The 18,478-nt window shown below is 40.5% G+C and overlaps 1 pseudogene; it reads right to left on the reverse strand.

Annotated features, from left to right (window-relative positions):
• Window positions 1-6,734: 6,734 nt before the first annotated feature.
• The window catches only part of LOC135533364 (guanine nucleotide exchange factor for Rab-3A-like), a 28,436-nt pseudogene continuing 16,692 nt past the window's right edge, over window positions 6,735-18,478 (reverse strand).

Genomic DNA, 18,478 nt, shown 5'->3' on the forward strand with positions numbered 1-18,478 from the left:
TCTCAGTATTCTTCTCAGTAGTAGTATTCCCAGTATTCTTCTCAGTATTAGTATTCTTCTCAGTATTAGTATTCTCAGTATTCTTCTTAGTATTAGTATTCTTCTCAGTAGTAGTATTCTCAGTATTCTTCTCAGTATTAGTATTCTCAGTATTCTTCTCAGTAGTAGTATTCCCAGTATTCTTCTCAGTATTAGTATTCTTCTCAGTATTAGTATTCTCAGTATTCTTCTTAGTATTAGTATTCTTCTCAGTAGTAGTATTCTCAGTATTCTTCTCAGTAGTAGTATTCTCAGTATTCTTCTCAGTATTAGTATTCTTCTCAGTATTAGTATTCTCAGTATTCTTCTTAGTATTAGTATTCTTCTCAGTAGTAGTATTCTCAGTATTCTTCTCAGTAGTAGTATTCCCAGTATTCTTCTCAGTATTAGTATTCTTCTCAGTATTAGTATTCTCAGTATTAGTATTCTTCTCAGTAGTAGTATTCTCAGTATTCTTCTCAGTAGTAGTATTCCCAGTATTCTTCTCAGTATTAGTATTCTTCTCAGTATTAGTATTCTCAGTATTAGTATTCTTCTCAGTAGTAGTATTCTCAGTATTCTTCTCAGTATTAGTATTCTTCTCAGTATTAGTATTCTCAGTATTCTTCTTAGTAGTAGTATTCTCAGTATTCTTCTTAGTAGTAGTATTCTCAGTATTCTTCTCAGTATTAGTATTCTTCTCAGTAGTAGTATTCTCAGTATTCTTCTCAGTAGTAGTATTCTTCTTAGTATTAGTATTCTCAGTATTCTTCTCAGTATTAGTATTCTTCTTAGTATTAGTATTCCCAGTATTCTTCTCAGTAGTAGTATTCTCAGTATTCTTCTTAGTAGTAGTATTCTTCTCAGTAGTAGTATTCCCAGTATTCTTCTCAGTAGTAGTATTCTCAGTATTCTTCTCAGTATTAGTATTCCCAGTATTCTTCTCAGTAGTAGTATTCTTCTTAGTATTAGTATTCTCAGTATTCTTCTCAGTATTAGTATTCTTCTTAGTATTAGTATTCCCAGTATTCTTCTCAGTAGTAGTATTCTCAGTATTCTTCTTAGTAGTAGTATTCTTCTCAGTAGTAGTATTCCCAGTATTCTTCTCAGTAGTAGTATTCCCAGTATTCTTCTCAGTAGTAGTATTCTCAGTATTCTTCTCAGTATTAGTATTCCCAGTATTCTTCTCAGTAGTAGTATTCTTCTCAGTAGTAGTATTCCCAGTATTCTTCTCAGTATTAGTATTCCCAGTATTCTTCTCAGTAGTAGTATTCTCAGTATTCTTCTCAGTATTAGTATTCCCAGTATTCTTCTCAGTAGTAGTATTCTCAGTATTCTTCTCAGTATTAGTATTCCCAGTATTCTTCTCAGTAGTAGTATTCTTCTTAGTATTAGTATTCTCAGTATTAGTATTCTTCTTAGTATTAGTATTCTTCTCAGTAGTAGTATTCTCAGTATTCTTCTCAGTATTAGTATTCCCAGTATTCTTCTCAGTAGTAGTATTCTTCTCAGTAGTAGTATTCCCAGTATTCTTCTCAGTATTAGTATTCTCAGTATTCTTCTCAGTATTAGTATTCCCAGTATTCTTCTTAGTATTAGTATTCTCAGTATTCTTCTCAGTATTAGTATTCCCAGTATTCTTCTTAGTATTAGTATTCTCAGTATTAGTATTCTTCTTAGTATTAGTATTCCCAGTATTCTTCTCAGTAGTAGTATTCTCAGTATTCTTCTCAGTATTAGTATTCCCAGTATTCTTCTCAGTAGTAGTATTCTTCTTAGTATTAGTATTCCCAGTATTCTTCTTAGTATTAGTATTCTCAGTATTCTTCTCAGTATTAGTATTCCCAGTATTCTTCTCAGTAGTAGTATTCCCAGTATTCTTCTCAGTATTAGTATTCCCAGTATTCTTCTCAGTAGTAGTATTCTCAGTATTCTTCTCAGTATTAGTATTCTTCTTAGTATTAGTATTTTCAGTATTCTTCTTAGTATTAGTATTCTTGGAACGCATGTCCCGGTTCAGTACCTATGACAGCTTTCCTGACCGGTAACTGCCACTCAGTCAGGTTGCGTTCCAGGCTGACTATAGGCAGCATTTAATGGTTTGCGTGTCAAATTGCTATATCATATGATTAGTCAGGCAACTGCAATGTAGTCAGTCTGGAATGCCTTCAGCCACATTTATGATTACCAGTGTGTTCTTGGATCTCTGTGCCATATTCCCCTCCCTTCAAACCTGTTTAACAACAACTGTGGGCGTGGGAGGGAGTCGACTGGAGGCCATCCACTTCTTGGTAACAACCTAAATCTAGTGACCTGCCTGGGCCCTGAGCTCAAATATGTCTCTTTATTGGAAGGATTCCACAGTACATGATTTGTAGGCTACTTCAGGCAGGGCTTCTGTGGGTTAAAGCCACACTAATGCTGAGGGATTAACTGGCATTTCGGTTATTTTTCATTTTATTAACAACTAATTGACAGATGTTGGTTCAATGATTTATTTTCCTGTGACCTCAATGCACACTGTGAAGAAGTTTCTCTAGAGATTAAAAACAGATCCAGGCTGAACTGTGCAATGTAGTAGGGAGTTGTAGTTTCCAGCAGGCCAATATTCTTCATAGTTTATCGCAGAAAACGTGGTAATTAACTACAATGACCATAATCCATTGCACACCTACTTGTCCATTCTGTGTATATTTTATGCCTGCCATAGAAAGAGACAAAAGAATGCATGATCATGAGGGGATATTGAGATGAGATGACTTGGAATTAAATAAGTCATCAAATGTAATATTAAATAATATACACTAACTGAAATATTTTATCAAGGTTAAGTAATAATTTGTAAGTCGCTCTGGATAAGAGCGTCTGCTAAATGACTTAAATGTAAATGTAATTGTGTTACAGCATTCAACCCACATAATGCATAGTGCATTTAATGTAGAAAATATATATATCAAAATCAGTGATTCTTTTTTAATTTTTTATAATCGAACAGACACCAAACCGACCTCAAAAAGCACTAATCGCTCAGCACTACACTTTTTAATTTGCGCAAAGTGGCCAAACAAGGCACCCTAAAAAAAATGCAGGCAATGCAAGCAAATGCATCACATGGTATTTTCACATGCAAATAGAACTCCGGCCTCGATCGCTGAAGCGGCGTTCCAGATCCCTGGAGCATTCCAGATCCCTGGAGCATCCCTGGAGCGTTCCAGATCCCTGGAGCGTTCCAGATCCCTGGAGCGTCCCTGGAGCGTTCCAGATCCCTGGAGCGTTCCAGATCCCTGGAGCGTTCCAGATCGATTGATAGAAATGTAAACATAACAGCAGTCTCCACTATCGCGGGAACTTTGCCTTTACATTTAAATCACGCTGTAACGCTGAACGTCAGCAATGCGGATTGAATAGAGCCCTTCATTTTTATGATACATCTACATTACTTTTTTAAATTTTAAAACATGATTTGAGCAGATATAATTTGCCAAGACTAATCATTGCAGATTCAAGAGACTATAACAGAGACAGCAGACTAGACCAGACAACTCACTGGTCACTATATATTTACTATCAATCTACAGCGTAACTGTGTGACTCTTGGAGAATACGATCATACTGGTTGTTATATTGCCGTAACAAGGCAAAGATTCCGAGCTCATATACATGACTCTCTCAACCAATCAGATCGAGCCTTTCGATAGACCCGCAATAACATCTGCTAAACACGTGTTTGTGGCACAAATCAACATTTTAATTGGGTTTTTTGATCAAGTGCTTAGCTGACGCCCGCAATGCTGCTGTTTTGGCGGAGATGGAACTGCGTTTAGAGCTGTCAAATCGGTGAGCAGTTGCTCATGAAGCCACACCCACCCCCAAGTTCAGAACGAGAAAGTATAGGCCATACAGACGACAATGTCCACTTTAGGTATAATGCTCGGGGAGCTGCTTGTTGATTTCACAGCTTTTAACGCAGTTGTTACACCTCCGACAGCGTCAAAATATCAGCTATGTGGATGTCGGCTTAAGGGGATTTGATTTGAACCGGGCCCTAAGGCCACGTTTATACAGGCAGCCCAATTCTGATGTTTTCCACTAATTGGTATTTTGATCACATCAGATCTTTTCATATCAGATATTTTTCTGAACTTTTAGCATGTTCTACACTGACACAAATGACTGACTGGCTGAAATAAATTGATAATAAAGAAGATTGTGGGAGTTGTTTTGTTAGACTTCAGTGCAGCTTTTGATGTCATTGATCATAACCTTTTGCTGAAAAAACTTGTGTTATGGATTTCCATCTTCTGACCTATTATGGATTGAGAGTTAAATATCTAATAGAACACAGAGGGTTTTCATTAATGGAAGCCTCTCTCATGCAAATTCAGTTGACTGTGGTGTACCGCAGGGCAGCCGGTTAAGGTCATTATTGATTTCTGTTTTTACAAATGACCCTCCACTGACCTTGAATAAAATCATTGTTTCTATGTACGTTGACAATTCAACAGTATACACGTCGGCTGCAACAGTAAACTAAATAACAGACACCGAACATAGAACTCCAGTCAGTTTTAGAATGGGTAACTAGCAATAGGCTGGTGCTGAATTATGCTTTTAGTTATTGAGATATTTTTCAGACAAATTACCCACTCAAGTTTTAACGTTGTTTAGGTATTCTATTGAGCAAGTTGAGGAGACTAAGCTGCTGGGTGTAACCCTAGATAGCAAGCTTTCATGGTCAAAACAGACTCAATGGTTGTTAAACTGGGAAGAGGTCTGGCAACAAAAGGGGGTTGCTCTATCAAAGTGTCAGTCTCTCCTGACTCAAAGTTGAGGAGAGTGACTGCATCCCTATCGGTCTTTGTGCGAGGTGTTGAAGATACCAAACTGTCTGTTCAAGCAGTAGGCACACAGTTCGGACACTTGTTGGTTCAACACAACACATGCCACCAGAGGTCTCTTCACAGTCCCCAGGTCCAGAACAGAGGCTGGGAAACGCAAAATATTAAATAGAGCCATGACTACATCGAACTCTCTGCCACCCCAGGTAACTCAAGCTAGCATTAAAAACATATATAAGAACACCTTATGGAGAACTGTGAAGAGACAGACATTTTGATACATCTTTGTATTGTAACCTGCGCTGTACTATGCATTAGACCTAGATACATGCCACCAGAGGTCTCTTCACTGTCCCCAGGTCCAGTGTGCCTACTGCATGTACTCATATGAAGGCTATGTGTGAAGTTTTAAATGAATGTATTTCAGTCCTTGACTAAAAACGATCTTTCCGTACTATGTATTGCTTCCTGTGGACCCCAGGAAGAGTAGCTGATGCTTTTGCAGCGGCTAATGAGGATCCCCTAATAAATACCAGGACCAATTAGTGGACAAAAGGCCAGAATCGAGCTGCCTGTGTAAACGCAGCCTAAGAGGAAAGCAGTTACTATTGCACGTTCAGACGTGAATAGTGTTAATTTAGTTTGATAAGGCTTTTCATGCCAGATATGGCTAAACAGTACAGTATATGGTGATGTATCCATGCAAAGCTGCACATTATCTGGTCATGTATGGCTTATATATTAATATTATGCAAAATAGTAGAGAATTTTAAATTACATGTTACAGGAGTGCAAATATAACTGTCAATTTAAAGCGATTATATTTCCCAACTAGATAGTTTTTTAAAAACTGAATACATTGGGAGTGTTAGGGAGAGAGAGAAACAACATATTGCTTAATCATCCATGGTTGTTTTATTATTCCATTACGTTAAATAACAAATGACTGTAACCCCTATTTCTATGATAGTCAATGCTAAAACTGGCACAGCATCCAGAATGAAGACGAGGATATTTGAGAAGACTGAATAGGCATTTAGTTCAGGAACTTGTATTTCTGGTACCGTGTAACTGCAAGTCGCAGCTCCTATTCATCTGGGTATGTGTAAATGTTCTTGGCAAATAAAGTGACTCTTTTATTTATTTTTTATTTAACTGAAGTACCTGAATGTAACGGGATGTGCACACACTATTTCTGAACTGGTTAGTACTAAACAGCCTAAATGCAGCTATTTGCAGAGTAAATCCCTGCCCTTCTATAACCCATTCTAACTACAGACATATGTTCAGTATAAGCCATGGCAAGGCATTTACAATGTACTGCAAGAATCTATCAAGGTTAAGGCAAAGTAAGAGGTGGTCTGGTTTGCTGCAGTGGTTCTAAGCTGAGAGGAGACCACGGTGGTTCTAAGGAGAGAGGAGACCACGGTGGTTCTAAGGAGAGAGAGACGGTGGGGGTTCTAAGGAGAGGAGACCACGGTGGTTCTAAGGAGAGAGGAGACCACGGTGGTTCTAAGGAGAGAGGAGACGGTGGTTCTAAGGAGAGGGAGACCACGGTGGTTCTAAGGAGAGAGGAGAACGGTGGTTCTAGGAGAGAACGGTGGAGAGGAGACAACGGTGGTTCTAAGGAGACCACGGTGGTTCTAAGAAGAGAGGAGACCTCGGTGGTTCTAAGGAGAGAGGAGACCACGGTGGTTCTAAGGAGAGAGGAGACCACGGTGGTTCTAAGGAGAGAGGAGACCACGGTGGTTCTAAGGAGAGAGGAGACCACGGTGGTTCTAAGGAGAGAGGAGACCACGGTGGTTCTAAGGACGGTGGAGAGGAGACCACGGTGGTTCTAAGAGAGAGGAGAACGGTGGTTCTAAGGAGAGAGGAGACAACGGTGGTTCTAAGAAGAGAGGAGACCACGGTGGTTCTAAGGAGAGAGAACGGTGGTTCTAAGAAGAGAGGAGACCACGGTGGTTCTAAGAAGAGAGGAGACCACGGTGGTTCTAAGAAGAGAGGAGACCACGGTGGTTCTAAGGAGAGAGGAGACCACGGTGGTTCTAAGGAGAGAGGAGACCACGGTGGTTCTAAGGAGAGAGGAGACCACGGTGGTTCTAAGGAGAGAGGAGACAACGGTGGTTCTAAGGAGAGAGGAGACAACGGTGGTTCTAAGAAGAGGAGACCACGGTGGTTCTAAGGAGAGAGGAGACCACGGTGGTTCTAAGGAGAGAGGAGACCACGGTGGTTCTAAGGAGAGAGGAGACCACGGTGGTTCTAAGGAGAGAGGAGACAACGGTGGTTCTAAGGAGAGAGGAGACACGGTGGTTCTAAGGAGAGAGGAGACCACGGTGGTTCTAAGGAGAGAGGAGACAACGGTGGTTCTAAGGAGAGAGGAGACAACGGTGGTTCTAAGAAGAGAGGAGACCACGGTGGTTCTAAGGAGAGAGGAGACAACGGTGGTTCTAAGGAGAGAGGATACAACGGTGGTTCTAAGGAGAGAGGAGACAACGGTGGTTCTAAGGAGAGAGGAGACCACGGTGGTTCTAAGGAGAGAGGAGACAACACCTAGGGGTAATGCCGCAGTACTGGAGGGTATATGGCACTGTGTGAATGAAAAGTGAGCAGCATAGTTCTCCTGAAGCCTCCATCCGGTTCCTGCGTCCCGCATGTCCTTCTGAGGGCTTCTCACACTACTGAGCCAAACCAGCCCAGTTCAGTTCGGGTTGTTCCGACAGTGTGAAACCGGTACAGGTGATCTGCCTCTCAAATCGTACAGTTGATTGGTGACTCCTGTCTTTTAGCCCTGGGCCGTGTTCACTGGGCACGTAGAGGAAGAAATTAGCTCATTTTCATCGTCCGTTGCACAACATTTTTAAACGTTTTGCTCCGGTGTGCCCTAATAAACACGACCTAGGTCTACGGTGACATCTCCTCCCATCTGTCCTCCTATTCCTGGTCTGTGAGGTAGAAGCCCAGCTTGGCCACAGTCATCTCCCTCCGTAGACGTGTCACCTCCCAGAACATCTGTTCCGCTGGTGGCAGGCAGAGACAAAGACAGAAAGAGACAAAAGACATGAGGGTTGAATTGGTTTCAGTCAAGATTCAGAACGCCAGACAGATTTAATGTCTGCATGAACAAATATAACTTATTGCCACTTATTGTAATTTTTCACTGTTAAAATGGGTCTATTGTTGATCTCTCTCTGTGTCTATCTTTTAGAAGGGGGGACATCTGACTTACCATCATGTCTGACCAGGCCCTGCTGAATATAGCGGATATAGGTGAAGAAGTTACACACGGCTGTGATCTAGAGGGGGCGGAATTGAGGAATGGCTCACACACAATTTCAAACAAAAGTTCTCTCACACAGGCTTAAGTGATAAAAATATTTATAAACATTAACAAGTAGTCATATTCATATGTTTGTAGATGTTGAGGAGGATAAGTGAATACATATTTTTATTTTGAAATAAATTTTTCAAAAAAACAAAAACGGTTGCTATAGGTACCCGTGCCCTGCTGGAGGGAGAGATATAGTAGTAACTCTCTTCGTCACCCAGTTTGATTTGGTGCTTACAGGACCGGGATATGCCGCTCAACGCACACTTCCTGTTATAGGAGGCAGAGAGAAAAAAAGAAAAGAAAAAAACACACCAACTAACTCACTCATTTATGGAATTCTACGCCGTTGGGTTTCACGGACACAAATTAAGCCTAAACATATACTTCAAAGCTCTTTCAAGGAGAGATTCTCTACTGAGCAAGTTCTTTCATCCAGGGCCTGGGTAACCGGTTAATGCGTGTAGAAGACATGACAACATGATAGTTGTTTAACATCAGAAAAGGAACAAAATAAAATGGCCTTAAAAAGCTGAACACTGGACAGATATGGAGTCGCTTCCTCCACACGGATGGAGTTAGATACATCTGAGAAATGTTAGGTATATTAGACTACAGACACACCGGGAGGACAGACAAGATGCCTTACAAGACCTGTGTATGTTAGACAACAGACACACAAGATGCCTTACAAAACCTGTGTATGTTAGACAACAGACACACCGGGAGGACAGACAAGATGCCTTACAAGACCAGTGTATGTTAAGACTAGACACACCGGGAGGACAGACAAGATGCCTTACAAGACCAGTGTAAGTTAAGACTAGACACACCGGGAGGACAGACAAGATGGCAGTGACCAACAACAAGACATGCATGGCTGGACAGAGTGCTGGAGGGCATTTTGATGAGAGAGGAAGGGTTTAGCATACAGGACAGTGAACAACACAGAGCACAGAACAGTTTTTTGTTTAGTGGAAAAGAAAAAGGTAACGAAATGATTCGCTCCTAAAGTTACTTACATCTCTACTGCTGCCTTCAAGCCACTGGGGAAAATAATTCAATCAACATTTGATTAGGAAGCAGTGCCACATTCTCAGTGTAGCCCATTGATTCAGCTCATTAGGACTCAAGAGGAAACCCCCCAAAACCCATAACAGATTTGAAGAGAAAAACTAAACTAATCCATACAAAGTCAGACCAATCAAGTTCGCATAATTTGTCATGGAGTCATGAATAATGATATTCATTATAGATGGCAGGTGCAATTGTGAAAAAAAATCACCAAGAGGAAGGAGAGAGAGAGAGTTTATTTGAGCATGAATAGTTATTGAATGATGACTGGAGACAGATGGGTGTGGTTCAGTTGTGATTACTGTTGTCATGACCAATATCACGATACTCTCTGACGTATCACAGCAAGGAAACAAAACATGAAGCGGACTACATTTTCTGAGGAAAACAGTCCCCGGTGTTTGAAATAAAAACAACCTTAAAACATTATAATAAAGTTGTGATAACGTTTTAATAACATTGAGGGATGACTCACTTGGGCCCGCCACACACTATGGCGTTGGCATTGACCATAGGTAAAGCTGACATGGCCACCGGCTCGATGGTTAGAGAGTTGTTCTCCACTGCACTCTGTACTGACTGAGACAACTGTACCCAGAACAAGGAGTCACATTGCATTAATACAACAACAAACTATACATGCACACAAAAGCCTTTCGCCTCCTGACACATGTACATGTATTAACATATTATGCTAATATAATGGTTATGGTATCCTATTGTGCTAATATAATAGTTATGGTATCCTATTATGCTAATATAATAGTTATGGTATCCTATTATGCTAATATAATGGTTATGGTATCCTATTATGCTAATATAATAGTTATGGTATCCTATTATGCTAATATAATAGTTATGGTATCCTATTGTGCTAATATAATAGTTATGGTATCCTATTATGCTAATAGAATAGTTATGGTATCCTATTGTGCTAATAGAATAGTTATGGTATCCTATTATGCTAATAGAATAGTCATGGTATCCTATTATATTCTGTTAAGATATCCTATTATATTATAGTTATGGTATTCCTATTATGTTGCTATTATATTATATAATAGTTATGGTATCCTATTATGCTAATATAATGGTTATGGTATCCTATTATGCTAATATAATAGTTATGGTATTCTATTATGCTAATATAATAGTTATGGTATCCTATTATGCTAATATAATGGTTATGGTATCCTAGTATGCTAATATATGGTATCCTAGTTATGGATATCCTATTATATTATCCTATTATGCTAATATAATGGTTATGGTATCCTATTATGCTAATATAATAGTTATGGTATCCTATTATGCTAATATAATAGTTATGGTATCCTATTATGCTAATATAATAGTTATGGTATCCTATTATGCTAATGTAATAGTTATGGTATCCTATTATACTATAATAGTTATGGTATCCTATTATATTATGTTAAGATATCCTATTATATTATGCTAATATAATAGTTATGGTATCCTATTATGCTAATATAATAGTTATGGTATCCTATTATGCTAATGTGATAGTTATGGTATCCTATTATGCTAATATAATAGTTATAGTTATTATGCTATTAGAATAGTTATGGTATTCTATTCTATTAGAATAGTTATGGTATTCTATTATATTATGCTATTAGAATAGTTATGGTATTCTATTCTATTAGAATAGTTATGGTATTATTTTCTATTATGCTATTAGAATAGTTATGGTATTCTATTCTATTATGCTATTAGAATAGTTATGGTATTCTATTCTATTATGCTATTAGAATAGTTATGGTATTCTATTCTATTAGAATAGTTATGGTATTCTATTCTATTAGAATAGTTATGGTATTCTATTCTATTATGCTATTAGAATAGTTACGGTATTCTATTCTATTATGCTATTAGAATAGTTATGGTATTCTATTCTATTAGAATAGTTATGTATTCTATTCTATTAGAATAGTTCTGGTATTCTATTCTATTATGCTATTAGAATAGTTATGGTATTCTATTCTATTAGAATAGTTATGGTATTCTATTCTATTATGCTATTAGAATAGTTATGGTATTCTATTCTATTAGAATAGTTATGGTATTCTATTATATTATGCTATTAGAATAGTTATGGTATTCTATTCTATTAGAATAGTTATGGTATTATTTTCTATTATGCTATTAGAATAGTTATGGTATTCTATTCTATTAGAATAGTTATGGTATTCTATTCTATTATGCTATTAGAATAGTTATGGTATTCTATTATGCTATTAGAATAGTTCTGGTATTCTATTCTACTATGCTATTAGAATAGTTATGGTATTCTATATCTATTAGAATAGTTCTGGTATTCTATTATATTATGCTATTAGAATAGTTATGGTATTCTACTATGCTATTAGAATAGTTATGGTATTATTTTCTATTATGCTATTAGAATAGTTATGGTATTCTATTCTATTAGAATAGTTATGGTATTATTTTCTATTATGCTATTAGAATAGTTATGGTATTATTTTCTATTATGCTATTAGAATAGTTATGGTTTTCTATTATGCTATTAGAATAGTTATGGTATTCTATTATGCTATTAGAATAGTTATGGTATTCTATTATGCTATTAGAATAGTTATGGTATTCTATTAGAATAGTTATGGTATTCTATTAGAATAGTTATGGTATTCTATTAGAATAGTTATGGTATTCTATTAGAATAGTTATGGTATTCTATTCTATTAGAATAGTTATGGTATTCTATTCTATTAGAATAGTTATGGTATTCTATTCTATTAGAATAGTTATGGTATTCTATTCTATTAGAATAGTTAAGGTATTCTATATCTATTAGAATAGTTCTGGTATTCTATTCTATTAGAATATTAGAATAGTTCTGGTATTCTATTCTCCTATGCTATTAGAATAGTTCTGGTATTCTATTCTACTATGCTATTAGAATAGTTCTGGTATTCTATTCTACTATGCTATTAGAATAGTTATGGTATTCTATTCTATTAGAATATTATGCTATTAGAATAGTTATGGTATTCTATTCTATTAGAATAGTTATGGTATTCTATTCTCCTATGCTATTAGAATAGTTCTGGTATTCTATTATATTAGAATAGTTCTGGTATTCTATTCTATTAGAATAGTTATGGTATTCTATTCTATTAGAATAGTTATGGTATTATTTTCTATTATGCTATTAGAATAGTTATGGTATTCTATTCTATTATGCTATTAGAATAGTTATGGTATTCTATTCTATTAGAATAGTTATGTATTCTATTCTATTAGAATAGTTCTGGTATTCTATTCTATTATGCTATTAGAATAGTTATGGTATTCTATTCTATTAGAATAGTTCTGGTATTCTATTCTATTAGAATAGTTAAGGTATTCTATTCTCCTATGCTATTAGAATAGTTAAGGTATTCTATTCTACTATGCTATTAGAATAGTTCTGGTATTCTATTCTATTAGAATAGTTAAGGTATTCTATTCTCCTATGCTATTAGAATAGTTCTGGTATTCTATGTACCTCAGACCGTGTGAAGGAGAGGCAGGGGCCGATGTCCTCCCTGTATATCCGCACCAGGAAGGCTGACGTTCTGTCCAGACTCGGTCTGTTTCTCCAGGTCAGGAACTCTGCATACAGAATGCTGTCCATCTGAGAGGAGATATAATTGCTTAGTTATTTTCCTGTATTTGATTTACTGTGGATATGGTTTGATATGTAATATCAACTAGGCAAGTCAGTTTAGAACAAATTCTTATTTACAATGACGGCCTAGGAACAGTGGGTTAACTGTCTTGTTCAGGGGCAGAACAACAGATTTTTACCTTGTCAGCTCAGGGATTCGATCTTGCAACCTTTCGGTTACTAGACCAACGCTCTAACCACTAGGCTACCCTGCCGCCCCTCCACTCTAACCACTAGGCTACCCTGCCGCCCCTCCACTCTAACCACTAGGCTACCCTGCCGCCCCTCCACTCTAACCACTAGGCTACCCTGCCGCCCTCCACTCTAACCACTAGGCTACCCTGCCGCCCCTCCACTCTAACCACTAGGCTACCCTGCCGCCCCTCCACTCTAACCACTAGGCTACCCTGCCGCCCCTCCACTCTAACCACTAGGCTACCCTGCCGCCCCTCCACTCTAACCACTAGGCTACCCTGCCGCCGCCCCTCCACTCTAACCACTAGGCTACCCTGCCGCCCCTCCACTCTAACCACTAGGCTACCCTGCCGCCCCTCCACTCTAACCACTAGGCTACCCTGCCGCCCCTCCACTCTAACCACTAGGCTACCCTGCCGCCCCACCACTCTAACCACTAGGCTACCCTGCCGCCCCTCCACTCTAACCACTAGGCTACCCTGCCGCCCCTCCACTCTAACCACTAGGCTACCCTGCCGCCCCTCCATTCTAACCACTAGGCTACCCTGCCGCCCCTCCATTCTAACCACTAGGCTATCTGCCGCCCCAATAGCTTACAGTCCTGTGAAAAAGTATTTGACTCCTTTCTGATTTTCTCTATTTTTGTATATTTTTGATACTGAATGTTATCAGATCTTCAACCAAAACCTACTATTAGATAAAGGGAACCTGAGTTTACAAAAAAAAATGGATACTTATTTAATTAACAAAGTTATGCAAAACCAAACACTCAATAACTGGTTGTGCCACCTTTGGTTGCAGTGACTCCAACCAAACACTTCCTGTAGTTGTTGGTCCGTCTCTTACATCGCTCAGGAGGAATTTTGGCCCAGTCTTGCATGCAGAACTGCTGTCTGTGAGCTGATGCTGAAGAGCAGCTGGGTCATGCAATGAAACAATGATCCGAAACACACAATCAAGTCTGCATGAAAATGGCTAAAAAAAACAACACATTTAAAAGTGTTGAATTGGCCTATTTAAAAGTTCAGACTTAATCCCAATTGAGATGTTGTGGCAGGACTTGAAATGAGCAGTTCATATGCTTGAAAACCCACAAATGTTGCTGAGTTAAAGAAGTTCTACACGGAAGAGTGGGCCATAATTCGTCCCGAGCGATGTGAGAGACTGATCAACAACTCCAGGAAGAGTTTGGTTGGATTTAATACAGCTAAAAAGGTGGCTATTTCTTTTCACACAGGGGCATTGGGTGTTGCATAACTTATCAGGTATGAAGATGTGGTCTGAATCTGAGTTCTGTCGAATAAACAACAGTTTAATATTCCAACAGGGGCAGGCAATAGACAGGTCAAGGCAGGCAGGGGTCAGTAACCTGGAAACGGGAGATAAAGGGCTGAGAGACATGGGTTTGACCCTGGACACATGAAAGGTGGGATGTATGCGAAGGGTACGGGGCATCAGAAGCAGAGGGTCTAATGATCTTGGAGATGGGAAACGGGCCGATAAACCGGGGGGAGAGTTTGCGGGATTCCACCCGAAGGGGCAGATCCCGGGTGGACAGCCATTCTTTCTGCCCGAGTAGGTGGGGCAGATCCCGGGGGATAGCCATACCTTCTGCCCGGGTAGGTGGGGCAGATCCCGGGTGGGTAGCCATTCTTTCTGCCCGGGTAGGTGGGGCAGATCCCGGGTGGATAGCCATTCTTTCTGCCCGGGTAGGTGGGGCAGATCCCGGGTGGATAGCCATACCTTCTGCCCGAGACGATACTGGGGAGCCAGGGTCTGAAGGCCTTCTGCCCTTGTGGGGCAGATACCTGAAGGTGGTCTTGGTGGGGCAGATCCCGGGCATTCTCCTCCAGATATGACGACAGCAGCGGACAAACATCCTGGCAGAAGGGTATGCCAACCTCCTCTTCCTGCTCAGGGAAGAGCGGGGACTGATACCCCAGGGAACACTCAAATGGTGATAGGCCCGTGGCAGTGGGGCTGGCGGAGACCAGGCAGCGCAGAGTGGTCTCGAGGTCCTGGTTGATTTGCTCCGACTGGAGTGGCTTGAAGGCAGAGGAAATGACTGGTAGTGGAGAACAGTTCTTTACAGTGATGTCATGGAGTCCCCGGTAGTCAATGCACGGGTGCAGGGTCTTGTCCTTCTTCTCCACGAAGAAGAATCCTGCACCAGCGGGAGAGGAAGAGGGATGGATAAATCCAGTAGCTAGGGAGTCCTTGCTGAACACCTGGTACTACGTGGGGATGGCGGAGAGATCCGGAACCACCGAGGTCCCAACAACAGGTTGCGCAGACTTCAGACAATGGGCGTGGCAGAACGGACTCCAGCCCATGATGGCACCTGTAGACCAGTTGATGAGTAGGTTGTGTGGCTGGAGCCAGGAGAATCCCAACACCATGGGGATCTGGGGGGACTTGATGAGCAGGAACTGAATGGTCTCGCTGTGATTCCCTGACACACGTAGGTAGATGGGAGTGGTGTTATAGGTAACCCGATCTATAGAGCGCCCGTCCAGCGCTCTAACATCCACGGGAATGGAGAGGGGCTGAGTGGGGATGTTCAGCTCGGAAGCCAGTGTGGTGTCCAAAAAGCTTTCATCGGACCCAGAGTCAATGAGGACCAGGAGAGATTTGGACTGGTTTCCCCACAGCATAATGACATGAAAATGGGTTTGAGTAAGGGAAGCAGAAAAGTTCCCCATATGGCCCACTAGAGTACTCGCTCCTACCAGTGAGCCTGGTTTTTACCAGGCACGAGGACACAAAATGACCAAAAGTCCCCCAATACAGACAGCTCCTTGTGCTGATCCGATGTTGCCGTTCTGCTGGCGACAGCCCAGCCCTGCTCAGTTGCAGGCTCAGGGTCAGGCGCAGGCAAAGTGGTCAGGCAGGCGGGCTCGGAGTCAGGACGGATAGGGGTCAAAACCAGGAGGACGAGAAAAGAGACTGGAAAAAGCAAGAGCTGAGACACAAAACGCTGGTAGACTTGAACAAACAAGACGAACTAGCACCAGACAAACAGAGAACACAGGTATAAATACACAAGGGATTTACACAGGGAAGACACCTGGAGGAGGGTGGAGACAATCACAGACAGGTGAAACAGATCAGGGTGTGACATAACTTTGTTAACTAAATGAAATTATCCATTAAATTTTTTTGTAAACTCAGTTTCCCTTTATCTAATAGTAGGTTTTGGTTGAATATTTGATAACATTCAGTATCAAAAATATGCAAAGGGGGGCAAATACTTTTTCACAGCACTGTAAATAGTTTCATGTTGACAGCACACGACAGCTCACTACCACTTCCACATTCTACCCCCAGGGGGCAGCAGCAACCTTGTCCAGATGCTGAGCCTGCTTGATAAGCGCATCAGGTGATGGTCGGTCAGTGTCCCAGTTGGCAGAGCCGTGAGGCTGCTGGTTCGTTTCGTGGCCACGAGCCTTTCCGTTTGTTTTCGAGTTTGGGCATGGCGTTTAGTACATATTTATGTTATGTCACCATCTCAACAAATAACAATTTGCTTGGACTGGTCGATCCAAGAGGTCAAGAGGGAGCTGACCCTGGACTTAAAAGGTAAGGTATCTGTCTCCTGGGTCCATACATTTAACATCTAGGCACATTCGCTGATTTCACACTGACAGTAGACGCACATCTTAAAATCAGTTTGAAGACTAGTTAACTGGGCCTAAGACTTAGCAGTGCAACAATATAAGTACAACAATATTAGCAGGTTAGTTATCGGTTTGGTAACAACTAGGTGCGGGAAGACGCAAGACAGATGCCTTCCCTTGGGGGAAAGGGAAACATTTGTTTAAGTACCATATTTAATGTAGTTGTTACTTGTTAGTCTATAATTATCTGTTGTGTAATTAGGTACCGATGTCATTACTTTTAACCGGTTTAAACCGGTTTAACTGTCAGTACCAGGGTTGAATGTTATGGTTAAAGTTTGACACTGGACTGAATTCAAGGACACGCTGATAATGAATCTGACACTGTGTGTGATTCTGTAGAATCTGATGATGTCACTTCCTATAAGACTCTTCGGGCTGGTGTTTTAATATAGAGGTAACTACCAAAATAAAGGAAATACCACATACAATGTTCAATTGTGTTGATCTGGTGACTGAGACACATCCTCTATGTTCCTTTGAGAGCCCTCTGTCAGTCACTGAGATCTGATGACTGAGACACATCCTCTATGTTCCTCTGAGAGCCCTCTGTCAGTCACTGAGATCTGATGACTGAGACACATCCTCTATGTTCCTCTGAGAGCCCTCTGTCAGTCACTGAGATCTGGTGACTGAGACACATCCTCTATGTTCCTTTGAGAGCCTTCTGTCAGTCACTGAGATCTGGTGACTGAGACACATCCTCTATGTTCCTTTGAGTGCCCTCTGTCAGTCACTGAGATCTGGTGACTGAGACACATCCTCTATGTTCCTTTGAGAGCCCTCTGTCAGTCACTGAGATCTGGTGACTGAGACACACCCTCTATGTTCCTCTGAGTGCCCTCTTTCAGTCACTGAGATCTGTGTGACACATCCTCTATGTTCCTCTGAGTCAGTCACTGAGATCTGGTGACTGAGACACACCCTCTATGTTCCTCTGAGAGCCCTCTGTCAGTCACTGAGATCTGGTGACTGAGACACATCCTCTATGTTCCTCTGAGAGCCCTCTGTCAGTCACTGAGATCTGGTGACTGATACATCCTCTATGTTCCTCTGAGAGCCCTCTGTCAGTCACTGAGATCTGGTGACTGATACATCCTCTATGTTCCTCTGAGAGCCCTCTGTCAGTCACTGAGATCTCTTCTTCTAGCCATAATGGGCAACTGGGCATTTTTATACATGACTAAGCATGATGGGACGTTAACATGACCCTGAGCATGATGGGACGTTAATTGCTTCATTAAACTCAGAAACCACAACTGTGTGGAAGCAATCGCTTTCAATATACATTTGATTCCCTCATTTACCCAAGGGTTTCCTGTATTTTGGTATTTACCTGTATAAAAAAGGGCCTTCTCAGAAAAGATAGACATTTTCTTTGCTTCTGCTCTGGAGATGTTCTCCCTGAATCCTTGTAATGACCGGATTGATGTTGTTGGCTTTACAGTCTACTGTTCACCTTTTCTTCACCCTGAACTCGTTACACTCAGTCCCTTACATAGTCACTTATGTCCATTTAAAAATGACCCAGATAACTCTAGAGAGAACAAAGAGACATTCCCTTAGTCACTTAGGTCCATATAAATATTATCTAGATAACATTACTCCAGAGAGAACAAAGAGACATTCCCTTAGTCACTTAGGTCCATATAAATAT

The sequence above is a fragment of the Oncorhynchus masou genome, unplaced genomic scaffold (genome assembly GCF_036934945.1).
Source record: "Oncorhynchus masou masou isolate Uvic2021 unplaced genomic scaffold, UVic_Omas_1.1 unplaced_scaffold_2340, whole genome shotgun sequence".
NCBI lineage: Eukaryota > Metazoa > Chordata > Actinopteri > Salmoniformes > Salmonidae > Oncorhynchus > Oncorhynchus masou.